This window comes from Ambystoma mexicanum, chromosome 13 (assembly GCF_040938575.1).
Source record: "Ambystoma mexicanum isolate Mex_15411 chromosome 13, UKY_AmexF1_1, whole genome shotgun sequence".
Lineage (NCBI taxonomy): Eukaryota > Metazoa > Chordata > Amphibia > Caudata > Ambystomatidae > Ambystoma > Ambystoma mexicanum.
The window spans coordinates 205163818-205179699 of record NC_090938.1 but is presented as its reverse complement, the minus strand read 5'-3'; the positions used below and the strand labels follow the sequence as shown (position 1 = coordinate 205179699).

Below are 15882 nucleotides of genomic sequence, written 5' to 3'. Positions count from 1 at the left end.
ATGTACCTACAGGACCATGTAGAGGGAGATAATGTGTGTAATACGGGGCAATGATTGTGGAGATAGTGTATTTGAATGAGGAATAATTATCAGGGTATAGAGAAGTAGGAGAGATGGGATGTTTGGAGAAGGAAAATAGTTCTAAACCACCACCCCTGCCAGTGGGGCAGGGAGAGTGAGTGAAGGTGAAGGCAAGGGCATGAAGGGCAGCAAGGGTTGCACAGTCAGAGGAAGGGATCCAGGTTTCAGGAAAGGGTCGGAGGTAACAGAGGTTTTATTGCAGACAGACTGTGCATTCCAAAGAGCAATACAAAGCGAGTGAGATGTAGAAGCATAGCAACATGGAGTCTGAGAAACAGAGAGGCGCTGGGGGTAGATGCTAGGAGAGCAAGTGTAATGGAAGCTAGGATTAGAGTAGGTCTTATGAATAGAGAGAGTAGTGGAGCGAGAAGAGCGGTGGCATTGAGGAGAAGAGAGGATAGGGTTGGGAAGAGAATTGAGATGGTTCAGAGCAGAGAAGGGTGAAGGAAGAAGTAGGAGGGATATGATATGATAGGTTATTTATAACACGCTTAATACCCAAAGGTTTCTAAGCGCGGACCTGGGGGATTGAACCTGTGTCGCTCTGTGACGTCTTGTTTCCAAGGCAAGCACGTTGCCGCTCAGCTATCCTCCCGGGACAGGAAAAGGAAGAGATTGCATTAGAAAGGGAGGGAAAGGAAGAGATAGCATTAGAAGTGCATGGTGAGGGTGAAGCAGAGAAGAAGTAATAGTGGGTACTTACAGACAAGTAGCGGAACACAGCAAAGCAAAGGCTTAGAGGAGAAGGGGCAAAGAGGCTGGTCACCCTTCACCCTTCGCAATTCCGTCATTAACTGGGACGCCCCTGGCTGGATGCACCCTAGGGAGTGGATTGTTATATAAATAAAATACATTTTAGTTAAAACAATAGGTCTTCCTGTTGTAACTGATACTTTCTTTGTGTCCAGTAATTACCACGAATGTAAAGATTTATAAAATCTTACAGGTACTCTTCAGAACAAGTAGCACAATGGTTGCACGGCATTGTGTGGCATGCACTGCTCATGCACTTATCTTGCCCGGACACGACAACACAGACGTGCAGATGGCAACAAGAGGCAGGCCCCTGCCTATTTGTTATTCCCTATTAGTTCCCTCTTTGGGGTATTTGCTTAATTTCTGGGTGTGAACCAGGTAGTCTGAAAGAAGGACTGATGGAAAGTGAGAGAGGAGAGAGGTTAGACAGAGCGCAAGAGAGAAAAGACAAGAAAGATTGAGAAAGAGAAAGAATGAGGAAAGAGACAGCCAGTGATAGGGTTGAGTGATACAGAATGAGCATGAGGTTAATGAGGGCATAGAGTGTCAAGGAATGGGGAGAAAGAAGGTGGAGGGTGTGCAAAAGAGAGGGATTGTCTCGGGAGGATAGCTCAGGGGCAATGCGCTCGCCTTGGAAGCAAGGTGACAAGGAGCAGCACGAGTTCGATCGCTGGGTCCGCGCTTAGACACCTCTGGGTATTTAGTGCGTTATAATTAACCTATCATATCATATCATTTGGATTAGGGTGGAAGGTGTGGGAGGGTGAGTGAAATCCCTGCAGGAGCAGATCTGTGAGGCAATAGAGTGAGCGTAGAGAATAATGAGGAGAGGCTATGGGAGTGTGAGAGAGGAGAGGGCATTAGGAGACAGGTGGCTGTGAAAGGACGGGATGTGGGCCTCAGTATAGAGAGAGCGCCTGTAAGTCTAGGGAGTGAGAGAATCGTGTTTCCAGGGGATAACGGTTGTCACATGGTAAGGGGCGGCGGTGTAACAGGAAGGGATTATGGAAGGAGGGGAGTGGGGGGAGGCATTGGGTAGTGCGTGTGAACAGACAGGGTTGCAGAATGTTGGTGCTTGCTGTACAGGGAATGAAGTGTATGAGACGGCACAATGCAGTGGAATGTGATGGGAGGGGATATGAAGGAGAGAGTGTGGGGCTGCCAGGGAGGGTAGAGCGTTTATGAATTTATAGCCACATTATAAGCAGCCGTGGGCTTTTTCTGTTGAGGCCTGAGATGAATTTTAGCACATCCCCCCAGCGTCTGACACTGGTGCAGTACTTGGTTATTAATGCCTTAAATTAGTCTGTAGCTCTGCGTGAGAGGCTCCCATTGCACAACAAATGACCAGAACTAGGGCTTAAAGCTGTACACAGGATAGGGAAACCACGGTCTAAAGAAAAGTGGAGCAATCGCAGTAATACAGTGACTCCAAAAGGCCGGAACGACAGGAGCAGAGAGAGGGGATCCCGCAATTACATTTCCACAAACACTTCTTCCTCAGAAATCTGAAGAGCTTCCCTTTACGCCAGGATTCCCCCAGTCGCATGGTTGCCATAGAGTTTATACTTGCATTGCAACTCCGAGGCATAGAGGGAACAAATGCAAATTTAGCTTCTGCGGCTTGCAAGAAAAATAACCTTGCGAGATAAGAATGCTACACGCACACATGCAGCAACAGAGTCCATCAGCCACATCATATGATATTGCTCTGTCTGTTTCCAAGAAATCCCAATATAAGGAAAACACTCTACAGTAAGATTGTCATGTATCAAGAGTCAACAATATGGTCAATTGGGAAAGCTGGAATTGGACCTTGTGGTTCCGCAGCAGCAGTTCACCCATATTTGCATACGCCCCAAGACTGTGGAACCTCCTCCCGTCAGCATCAGACCCGCCCCCACGCTCCTACGATGCAGAAAACAACTCAAGACTCGTCTCTTCAAGGAGTCTCTCGTCCTCAACACCTAGGCCGTCACGTCGCCTCTCGTGCCACCTGACTCGCCAGACACCGCCCGCCCCTCTGCTCCTCGGCACTTGGTACAGCTGTACCCCTCCTCTATGCCCCTCTGTATCCCGCCCGCAGCTTTATATCTGTTCTGTTGTTAACTCTGAAAAGTCTTGGTTGTGTATCTGTATTGTTGTATGCCTCTGTAAAGCACTCTGTTGTGTATTTATATTGATGTCTACCTCTGTAAAGCGCTCCGTTGTGTATCTGTATTGTTGTATACCTCTGTTGCTTTTCAAAGCTAGGTCTGCGCTCAATAAATACCTAATAATATTAGAGGGTTCATTTAAATAAATATTTAAAAATAAAAAAGTAAACACCTATATAAATACAATAGTTCATATAAGCTAATGCGCCTATGAGGAAAAAGTGCCATAATATTTGTTTCAAAATGATGCAGCTGTGAGAATAGTCCTCATTCTGAGTTTGCTGCTTTTCATGCAGCAATTCTGTGAAAATAATGCCAAACACAGTTACATTTACTGCCACTGGTGGAGTCACAGCCGAACTATGAGCGGTGTTATGGCGGTGTTAAGCCCAGAGTATCTGCAATTTGGCAAATTTGTCATGGGCGGTAATTCCGCCAGCAGCAAACCTGCCAATTGTTTGGCACTTCAAGGTCATAATGGAAGCCTGTGGTGTATTGAAACTGGAAGTAATTCGGTTACCACCAAAAAAGTGACACTAACAGAAATTCCACCAAAGATTAACCACGCGGCCAAACTCGTAATGAGTCCCAATATCTTACGTGAAGCCGGGTGCTACGGACTTTAAGTGTAAGCTGTAGAAATAGAAAACAGGAGTGTACCCTTATGTATTCTTCTGGTATCAGGCAACAGTATTGCCATTTAAAATACCGCAAGAACAAATCTGGTGTATTATGGAACTGTTTAGCGCGTTTGTTTTTTTACTAACTTTAAAAGCAATCAAGATAAATTACTACTCTTTTTTTAGCAGTATATATTTTCATTAAACTGCAAACCTATTTTGTCAAGTTATTCATTTGGATGCCTTAATAGGAGTGCCAAGACACAAAGAAAAGCAGGTCCAATAAAGACGTACACTTAATGAAAGTAAATAAACAAGTAGTTGAATAAACAATTAGAAAGGTATCACACAATTTAAAGAATCAGACATTGTCGGCTGCAAGAGGAACCATAGTATAGGATTTCAAGGTTAAAATACATAACCAGAGCATGTTGTGAAATCAAAAGGAAAATATCGAGGCTGAGAACCCCAAAAGGAAATACACCAAATGCGGGTTACAAAGAAAGATACAGAGATATTTGTTTTATACTGAACAGTTTCAAAGGACAAAGCAACAAATAGCTATCGGCCCTCAATACAACACACCGAACTCCAGCCCTGTTCGGTGTGCTCAGTGAGTGGGGCTGTACATTAGAATAGTTGCACCTTTTACACAGTCCAAAACATGATGTCCAGCCCACCTGCAAGTTAATACTTCACTGAACTAGGGTTCATGCCGAGTTCAAGCATCTATACATTTAGGGTTTAACATTAATACATTCACCAACAGGTTACAATGACAACAGTGTGTCTTCGGATTTCTCGTTGAGTCTTTTCATACATCTTTATACAATTTAGTTAAACAAGTGTTCACATCTCAGTATTTGAATATATTATGTTTAACATATGCTCCCAGATTAGTTTCGTTGGCGTAGGTAATCCTCTATACACAGGTCAACGAAGGACAAGGTCTCAGTTCATGACCCCAACATGTGGCCTGCAGGCAAGTTACATATTAGTTTGTCCACAGAGGTCAAGACGGCCATGTTACATTCGGAATGACACTGTCCACCATTTTGGAACACAGGGTGACTTTAGAGAGAGAATCTAAAAAGGCGGCTTACAATGATCTAAGGTTAAGACCTTGTAACGCGGATTTCTTCACGAAACGGCTTGGCTTAGGCCAATATACATATATTCACACTGTATAGGATGCACGACTCGATTTTCCGTTCGACAAACCCTCCTTTTGGCCTATGCCAAGTGCTAAAACTACTTCTGATCACTTTACGAACAACGTCCATACACCCTGAATCACTATCGGAAATATCTATTGCCATCAGAGCAGTTATCAAAATATCTTTCAACACATACTCATTGGAGTTCTTGTTTGGGGCGTGTACCTTGCGTCCCAATGTATCCATCGGCTGTGCACAACATCCCCCTAACATCGAACAAATACTAGGAAGACACTGTATAGAGCAACAAAGAAACAACAAAATTCCCAAAATGATCAGCAAGACCGAAAGTACCTTCCAACTCCAAGATTGCATGAAGTGCCAGAACCAAGTGGTAAAATCTCAGTTTCCCTTGGGAACATTCACTTGAGAACTAAGGACATGCAGATTTTGTATTGCCTTGAAAATAGTTGGGGAGGAATCTGGCATGAAAACACAGCAAGCGGCCCCACTAATTTACACACTCCACCACGTTCAGCCAGAATGACATCTAATGCCATCTGGTTCTGAAGTGCTACTAATCTTATTGCTTTCTGTTCTAATGCCATATTATAGAGTATGTCTGTGGTCCGGTTGATGGTTCTCTCCAGTACTCTCGCTAGTTTTCTGATATCGTCAGAGTTCATTATTTGTCCCAAAAATGGCACAAAGGATTTCGCTACGTCTCACAGAACTTGTGCTGAAGTGTCACCATCCTCGTCCCGCCATGGATGAGCCTTTGAAACCTCTATATTACTGGCTATGAATACCCCGGGCAACAGGATCCCTAAATAACAAGTTCCCTGCCAGTCCCTGGGTAACCATGGAAATGCTACATTACAGCAAACAAAGTAGACAGGTTCGCCTACATACAAAGGTCTGTCCTCACCAGTCAAATTCGCCAAGTTGGCGCAACCTTTAAAATCACCCATTGACTGAGTACCATTCGTCTGTATGCAGAAAGAAACTGAATCGGGGCTATGGTTAACAGTGTAAGAAGAAGGCGTGGCATCCTTATTGCCTATAAGAGCCATTTTAAAAGAAATCAAAGATTGGTAGGGACGAGGCAGTCTATCAGAAGGCCTAATAGAAGCAACGTTGAGCTTACTCCTATTTGCGAAAAGCGAGCATTCTAAGGGAGCCAAAACACGTTTCTCAAACTGATTCAAATTAGTCCCATCAAAGTTCCCTGAGATGCTTTTGTTCCAGTGACCAAAGAACAGTGCTCTAAGAGAAGCATAACAAGCAGTTGTCAAAGGTAACGGATGAATATACCAACCTAGCCCCTTATCCCCATGTTGCAGTAAATGTGAACAGACCCAACAGTTGGAGTTATTAAAAATAGCATGTGTAGCGTTCATGATGAGTTATAATGTATTATTGTGGTATCTCTGTCTATGCTGAGAATCCCTAGGAGATAGAGTGTGCAGATTCACAAAAGGAGTAGAAACAGTAGGTACATTTTCAGTTGGTTACACATTTTCTAACGGATGTACTTCTTCTAGATAGCAAAAGCCTAAAACAATGACTATTATAAAACCAATTAACATTATAAAAAGACCAGCAGTACGTTCTTGGGGCCCAAACAGTTTGTCAATTTTTACAGCTGGTCACATGTTCATTTATCAGTCCTGTACAAGCGTTAGCGGTTGCAGGCATTGTAATCTTCAAACGATCACGCCAATGTTATTTGCTGGCGACCTCCTGGCCGAGCGACTTCTTAGTCCTTCCACAAACCCTAGTCAACAGAATCCCCTTTTTCAAACAATTACTTAGGCCAAAAGCAAGCCCTTGATGATTTTTTTGCTTCTTCTCCGAATGCACAGCCAAACCGTGCCGTAAGTCTATTTCCTAGGACGCAGATTATACCTCGATGTCCCTGGTACTGATTGATCCGAGAACAACATGTCGTCACTTCCCGTTGGAAGTGACGTATCAAGTGCAAGTGAAGATGCAAGATCCGGAACAACAGATTCTGGAAACAAACCTTTTGGAGAGTGTGGAGACAAATTGGCTGTTTCCCCAGGCCTCACGGGCTCAGAGATAGTCTCTGACACACTCTCGATGCTGTTTACTGCTTCAGGATCGTTGGTTGCAGTACTGGTAAGGGGTTCTGTTTCTTCTGTATCGTATGGCATTGGTTGTGGAATCCTCTTGATGTGGGTCACGTGGATCCAGTGTTTCCGGCCTGCAACCCGCACCGCAGTCTGTGTGACCAGCAGGACTTGGAAGGGTCCCCACCACTGAGGTGCAAGGCAAGAGGATCGCTCAAATGCCTTTGTCAAAACCCAGTCACCAGGCCGAATGCTGTGACCGGGGCCCTCGTATCGTACAGGTAAAGCCTCTCGCAACTGGTGATAAATCAAATACAGGTTTTCAGTCAACTGGCTACAGTAATCTAAAGAAGTACATTTGCAACATATCTCGAAGAACGACATTTTGGAAGGTTCCAGATATTAGCAGGTTTCCCCATTACCACCTCAAAGGGAGAGAGCACAGTCTTAGTTTGAGGGGTCGTGCGCATAGACAACAACACGATCAGTAAGGCATACGACCATTTTAATTTGGTGCTGGCACTCATTTTAGCGAGCTTGTCTTTGATAATGTCTTTGTTTCTTTCCACTAATCCAGTACTCTGAGCGTGTCTGGCCAAATGGAACCGTTTATCGATCTGTAATCCAGCGCATATCTGCAGAATTACAGCAGCGATAAAATGTGGACCATTGTCCAACCAGATGACTCTTGGTAGCCCGAACCTAGGAAAGTATTCTTTTAACATTGTCTTTGCAGTAGTCATGGCTGTAGCGCCTTTAACAGGAAAAGCCTCAACCCATTTGCTAAAAGCACTAATGACAACTAGCACATATTTCAAGATTTTACATCGCTCCATTTCAATAAAATCAAAGTGTATGACCTCGAAGGGGACAGAAGGTGGACCAAAACTTCCCGTGGGAGTTCATGTTCCCTTTCCCACATTATGCTGCAGACAGATCATGCAGTTCTGAACAAAACGTTCAGCCACTTTAGAGATTTTGTCATTTACCCATACATTTTCCAGCATTTTTGTAATCTTGCGGGCACATATATGTGTAGGGCCATGAGCCATAACAACCATCATCATGATGCACTCATCAGGAAGTAGCCATTTTCCATCAAATCTGTCCACCCAACACCCATCATCATCAAGTTTCCCCAAGCCCGCAGCCCTTTTTTTAGACTCTTCCAATGTGGCATCGGCTTGGATATCCCTCACAGAATCAACACCCTCATCCATTGCATAGGCATTTACGGTCTCCCTTGTAGTGGTCATGTCTGCAGAGAGATCAGTGGCAGTCTGTTTAGCTATCTGATCAGCGAAAGCGTTCCCTTTTCCTATGTCATCTACAATCTTTTGATGCGCTGCGCATTTCACAATAGCTAACTGAGTAGGGAGTGCAAGCGCTGAGAGTAGCCGTACTATCAAGGAACCATGCTGGATCTTTGTACCGTGTGAAGTTAAGAACCCTCTTTCTGACCAAAGTCTCCCAAAGTTGTGAACCACCCCAAAGGTATACTGACTATCAGTGAATATATTCACGGAATGCCCTTCGAAAGTTCGCAAGCTCGGGTCAATGCTATAATCTCTGCGGCCTGCGCAGAGTTATGTGTGATTCTCTTGGTCTCCACAACCGTACTCATCGTAGTGATTGCGTAAGCGGCTGTGGATGTACCATCCGGAAGTTTGAAGCAGGAGCCATCGCAAAATAGCTACCCTTGTGGTTTGTTCAAAGGAGTATCTTTTAGATCAATTCTACCCTTTGTCTCTTGTTCGGTAGTGTAAGGACAGTCATGTGACTCTTCGTCACTACAAGCAGTACCGTGCAGGAAAGGTAAGAGTTCAGCCGGATTAAGAACACAACACCTCTTAATTTGGAAGTGTGGTGCAAACAAGATCAACTCATATCTTGTCAACCGTGCGTAAGTGAGGTGTTGCGTTTGAGTTCTATTCAGTAGAACATCTACAGAGTGAGGCGCCATCAGGGTTAAATCATGGCCTAGGACCATTCCCTCACTCTGTTTACAGACACAGCAGCAGCAGCGACAGCTCGCAAACATCTTGGCAAAGTGCATGCTACAGGATCAAGGGCGGAAGAAAAGTAACCGCATGGCCTATTCTTCCCTCCATGTTCCTGCGTTAATACAATAATAATTAATACAGCCAAAGCACATCCATCACATTCATGCGCAAACAACACAAAGGCCTTTTCATAGTTTGGTGTGCCCAAAACTGGTAACGAGCACAATGCAGTCCTGCGCAAATCAAATGCACACTGGTGGTCCATGTTCCACGGCAATGGCGAAGAAATGCCCTTCTTCATCAGAGCCAACATCGGCTTAATCGTTAAGGAGAAATTGGGGATCCACTACCTACAGTAAGAAGTAATTCCTATCAAGGCTCTAACCTCCTTCTGTGTATTTGGGACAGACATGCCAGAAGTTAGTTTTATCCGTTCAGGTGTCAATCTTCTTCCCTCCTTTGACAGGTGATAGCCTAAATAGGCGACCTCCTGAGAACAATATTGAAAATTTTTAAGCGAAGCCTTGTGACCATGTTTAGCCAGGTGAATAAGCAACAACACAGTGCCCTCCTTACAAGCGCTCTCTGAGTCAGCAGCTAAAAGCAGGCCATCAAAGTATTGAAGCAGTGTACAAGTGGAGGGCAATTCAAGAGTATCAAGCTGTTCTTTCAAAGCCCTACTATAAATGCTAGGACTTTCCGTGTAACATTGCGGTGCACGGGTAAAGGTGAACGAGCGTCCCTTAAAGGTGAACGCGAACAGGTATCTACTGTCCTTGTGGATAGGGATACTAAAGAAAGCATTCTTCAGATCCACATCTCTAAAGTAAGTAGCTGAAGCCGGGATCATGCTTAATATTGTCGTTACATCAGGCACAATTGGAAATTGTGGAGCGACAATCTTATTAATGGCACGTAAATCAATTATGAAACAAAAAAGGAATTGCATTATGCCTTTTTTGTACATGGGCAAGATCGGACTATTGCACAAACTATCTGCAATTTCCTTAATCAACCCTCGATGCACAAAATCAGAGATGATGCATTTCAAAGCTTGCTCACCCTCGACTGAAATCTCATATTGTGGAATACGTGGCAGCTTCACTCCATGTTTCAAGACTATTTTAACAGACTAGAACTGCAAAACACCGACATCATTGTCGTCAGTTGCCCATAAACACTCTGGAACAGTACCAAATTCTGGCGGCAAAGGTCTAGTCAGGAATTGAGAGACAGAAAGTTGCTGTGGTGAAATCGTCAAACGCACTCCATCAGAAGAACAATGAATCACCGCATTCAATTCCTTCAAGAGATTCAACCCCAGCAAATTCTCTCCACAATTCGAAGTCAAAAGGAATGGACAGTGGTCCGTAAATGGACCCAAAGAGATAGACACCGGCGAAGAAACCGGACAGACAACTGGTGTGCCAGAAAACCCTACAGAAACATTGGTTTGCCCTGACAGTGGAATGTTTGGAACCCGAGAATGCTCAATGGAACACTTTTGTGCCCCTGTATCTATCAAAAATAGATGTTTCCTACTTCCCGCTATCATTTCAACGTAGGGGCCTTTCTGATCTACGCGAATAGGTATAGGTTCCAAACCCTGCTTCGGGCAATCCAAGCGAAACAGAATATCATCGAAAGGAAGTTCTTCAGAGAGGTAAGCAGCAGAAGAATGATCAAATATGTTTCTAGTATCCACACCTGGTGCCTGATTATCCTGTGAAAAAGGTTGCTGTGAATCTTGTGAAAACTGACCTCTATCAGGGCCCCCTACACCCGGGCGAACTCGGGGTCGTCTATCCATATTTCCAAATGTATTATTTGACCTCAGTCGAAGGACCGGACATTGTGCACACCAATGACCCTCTTGCCTACAGTAGGCACACTGATTAATATTTACAGGACCCAAGGGCACATTTCCTTGTGGAACATACTGACCTCTAAACTGCAGATTACCCCCTCTAGGTCCTCTAACAATTTGCTGTAATAATACTTTTGTCTTCAAATCACCTTTTCTCTTTTTGATTCTTTCTTTTTCATTATTGACACGATTTTCATAGTACTGAGCCATGTGCAGTACTTCTGATTGAGACTTCGCTTGCCAAGCGCTCTCAGAGGACATAATTTGCGACTGGATGTCAGGCAACAATCCACGTACAAATTTGTCTACAAATAGTCTTTTCCCAGACTCTGTGCTCAAATCTTGTCCACTGAAATCCGAGAACACTTGTTTGAACCAATTAAAGAACTCGGTAGCACCCTCAGACTTCCCTTGGACACAGGCGGTAAGCTTGTCCCAAATAATTCTTTTTTCGGGAATCATAGTTTTCAATTTCGCAAAAATTCTGTCAGGTAAAGTTAATATCACCTGCGGCGGTCTTTCACAAGCTGGCCTTTCTTCATCGAGTCTAATTATGTTAGCCCATGTTTCTCCTAACCCTGCTACATCATCTGTAGTCCTGACCTGTTTCCACAAATCCATAGGCAGAAGCACGGGAAATAACAAATCAATATCACTTAAAGTGAATATTGAGGATTGCAAAACAGACTCTATTTCTTTATAGAACCCTGTCGGATTTTTCCTAATGTCGGGAATAGATTGTCTAATAGTGTTCACCTCCTGTCTTTAGAACGGGACGTGAACAAACTGAGACACATAATGTGCAGGTATTTCCTCAGCAGCTGTTCCCGCTGCAACATTAGCAGGGATCTCAACCTTTGGGAAAAATGTCGGAGGAACCTCTCTCATAGGCAACTGAGAAGTAGGCAACTCCGAATGCCTACTAAGCAACAGAGCCAAATTGAGTGCTAAAGCAGCCGAAGAAGTGACAAGTGAAAAAGCTCTCTTATAAATACTTCACAACTCTTTGGGACAACTAGTCTTTCCTTTTACACACCCATCCTGTAGGTAGTCTACCATTACCCGTATCACTTTCCTCTGCATTTCTGGTGTATACTGACTATACGTGTCATATACTTCAACTGGAGTTATCGACGAGTCTGAGATCCATCTAATCGCGTCTTTCGTACAAATTCGCATTTCCTCAGATATCGATTTCCGACAAGGGAGGAATCGCTTCTGCACACACATAATGCCCAAGCTAACTTCATCTTCATCCACATTCTGTAATCTTTCCAACTCCTTTCTATACTCGAACACCCTCTCAACATACTCTTGTACTCTCTCCAAAGTGTCTCTAGAAAGAGCTAAAGTGTTCAGATCCCTCAACCCTTGTAGGAGATCTGCATTATCTAATCTGTCCCACATTATACACAAGTGGTGACCTAATCCCTCAATAAAAACATTTTTCTCAGGAAAATTGTCCATATTAGAAAGTGTGGGGAAAACATTAGCTAGATCACCCCCTCCATACAATGCTTAGCCCATGCAATTAACTCACGTTTCTTTTCTGGAGGTACAGTATTGCGAGTGATAACCCTCAGTCCCGCTCCCTGATCTACTACAAGTGGTGCAGGACCACTTGGAAGAGGGAGAGTAGGCATGTTCAACGGAGGTGTTATCACAGGTACAACAGGAAAGAGTGGAGGAGCAGGTGGAGGAGCAGCAACAAAAGGAGGAACAACGACTGGAGGAAGAGGAACAACAGGAGGGATGGGAGGAACAGCAGGAGGAGCAGGAAGAGCAGGAATAACAGCAGGAAGAGGCAAACCAGCAGGAAGAGGAACATACGGAGGTGGGGCAGTGGCACCTGGACTTCGTTCATTTAACAATTTGTCGATAAATTCGTCGGAAACAGGAACATCTTTAGAAGGATAGATTTTCTGAATGCCAAGTGAGAAAGCCCTATCCATATTCCTAGCTGACTCAGACTGTTTATCTTGGTCATAAAACAACGCTTTTTCAGCATTCGTCTTATGACGGCGTGCAGGTTTTTCCCTACTCTTAAGCTGCTGTAAAGCTTTTTTTTCCAATTCTGTAATACATCGAATGCTGCAGGTCTAGCCTTTTTCTTCAATAAAATTGACTCTAAATACTCAATACGAGGGATTTCAAAACTACCATTTATCGGCCACTGAAGTTCGGAAGCATGTCTAGTTTATTTGTGCCAAATATCATTAAACACTATACTACCAATGCCATGCTTACAGTACATTGTACAAGCCGGCGACCCCTCCTGTGGTGCCGTGTGGCTAAATTCCAAAGATTGTCTATCGCTGCGGAATAACGCCCTGAAGCAGGTAGACAATTTCCCAGGCATATCAGAATACTGGTGTTACCTGGTCAATAATTGTATTTGCAGATACAATGCGCCAAAACAAATTATCAGGATACTTAAGAATCGGGTCACGACTCACCTGATCAATCCTAAGGAGGTCCGATCGGATTACAATTTTCTTCTAACAAATATTACCTCGTGTTTGGTGATTTCGGCAAATCTGCCCACCTCGATAAGTGGACCCTCGTCAAGATGCCGACTCGGACCGTGAGCTCATCGTCCAGGGATCGGGCCGTGCAGCGCTGTTGAGGTGTCGCGTCTCTTTCAGAAAGGGGCCCCTTTTTTTCGACACCGTCCGATCCCGGTCTGATAGCTTGCGTCAACCTTTAACAAGCTGGCATCAATCTTGAGGGTCCCTATTCGGGCACCATCTGTGAAATCGAAAGGAAAATATCGACGCTGAGTACCCCAAAAGGAAATACACCAAACGCGGGTTACAAAGAAAGATACAGAGCTCTTTATTTTATACTGAACAGTTTCAAAGGACAAAGCAACAGATAGCTATCAGCCCTCAGTACAACACAGCGAACTCCAGCCCTGTTCGGTGTGCTCAGTGAGTGGGGCTGTACATTAGAATAGTCACACCTTTCACACAGTCCAAAACATGATGTTCAGCCCACCTGCAAGTTAATACATCACAGATCTAGGGTTCATGCCGAGGTCATGCATCTATAGATTTAGGGTTTACCATTGATACATTCACCAACAATTTACAATGGCAACAGTGTGTCTTCGGATTTCTCGTTGAGTCTTTTCATACATCTTTATACAATTTAGTTAAACAAGTGTTCACATCTCAGTATTTGAATATTTCATGTTTAACATATGCTTGTGGATTAGTTTCGTTGGCATAGGTAATCCTCTATACACAGGTCAACGAAGGACAAGGTCTCAGTTCATGACCCCAACATGTGGCCTGCAGGCAAGTTACATATTAGTTTGTACACAGAGGTCAAGACGCCCATGTTACATTCGGAATGACACTGTCCACCATTTTGGAACACTGGGTGACTTTAGAGAGAGAATCTAAAATGGCGGTTTACACTGATCTAAGGTCAAGACCTTGTAACGTGGATTTCTTCGCAAAACGGCTTGGCTTAGGCCAATATACATATATTCACACTGTATAGGAGGCACAATATGATTTTCCGTTCAACAATGTGGTTGGACAGTGTTTGGCAGAGGAAACACCCTCAGCAGTGTAGATGGTCACAAGAGACCAAGCCCAACCTGTGTAGCCAAAATGGCTAGTGAAAGATGACATTTTACACCTAGAGCCACACTTGTGTGTTGGCTCAATGCACAATAGTGTTTTGTATTAAAACGAATAATCTGTTAAAATGGAGAACTGAAGTAAAAAAAAATAGCAACTCGAGTTTCGGCTTTACAGGGCCAGAATTACTTCAAGGGCCTTGGCGAATCCTGTCCGAGCACATGTTCGGTTATATATTTTAACCTTGAAATCCTTTTCTATGTTACGACTTGAACCGGACAATGTGTGATTCATTTAATGTTGTGATATTTTTCTAATTGTTTCTTCAACTGCTTGTATATTTACTTTCATTAAGTGTATCATTAAGTGTATATGTTTATTGGACCTGCTTTGCTTTGTGTCTTATATCGTGATCCCACTGTTCAGGTCCAATTTATTGAATATTAGTACCTGGCAAACGACAATAAGATTGTAACTTGCAATCTCATTTGCCTTGGCTGGGTAGTGACCAGATGTACAAAGCCTTACCTGCACTTCTTCTGAGTCCTTCGATGTTCACGTCTGTCCGCCATGGAAAGGGAGAAGGGACTATGTCTAGTCCCTTCTCCCCATTCCCTTGTGGCAATTTTCTGTATTTACTTATTTAAAATTACTTTTTAATGGCTGCCATGGGAAGGGAGAAGGAACTACCTGTAGTCCCTTATCCCCATTCCATGGTGGCCATCTTTTTTTATTTACTTTTTTCTTCTTTTTTTAATAGCCGCCATGGAAAGGGAGACAGGACTAGGTAGTCCCTTTGCACGTTCTGTGGCAGCTATATTTTGTTTTATTTTCAGTTGTGAAACACCAATGGCGTTTCCGAACTTCTGAAAAGGTTGTATTAGTACCGCAGCCTAATGTGCAGGGGTACTAATAGTAATAAATCCCTTGCTGGTGCGGCATTACCAGTTCAGGTAATGCGTTGTGGCCTGAGTTAAGTCCCTTGCTTCGCTCAGACCTGTAACTATGGGCCCCTGAGCATTACCTGAAGAAGTAATGACCCCTCCGCCGCCTGCATCTCAGGGCTTATTGCTTAAACATTTGTGGGTTTGCCTCTACTTTTGTTTGGTTCTCATAAGGAGCAGTAGACATAATACATTAAAAGGCTAATCATTCAAATTAATAATTGATTACAGATAGCAGAGAAAAGGCCAATGCTGTTGATTTAGTAGATTAGAATGAGAACTGAGGTGAGGACCTTTAGTATTCCATTGAGCCTCCATTTTAGGAATGTATCTTTTACAGCCAAACTTACACAAGGGCCATAAATTAGGTAACCCAGCCCTGATTTGATAACGAAGTAAAAAGTTTGTTCTATAAAAACTCATAACCCATGCTACGTAAATATAGCATTGGCTTTACATGTAAATGCAACACCAGTGTCGACTACAGTGGGTCTCGGTAATTGAGCAAGATCACACAGTGCATTGTGGGATGATTTGGGTAGTTCACTTTATTCCAGCCAGAGGTACTGTGTCGGGCAAAGTCTCCTGGAATGAGGTTTGCCACCAGTAGGAACA

The 15882-nt window shown here is 43.7% G+C and overlaps 1 protein-coding gene across 7 annotated transcripts in view; it reads left to right on the top strand.

Moving 5' to 3' along the window:
* LOC138521088 (copine-5) overlaps positions 1-15882 on the top strand; it is a 1203840-nt gene that overhangs the window by 170703 nt on the left and 1017255 nt on the right. The gene's annotated exons all lie outside the window — the stretch shown is intronic.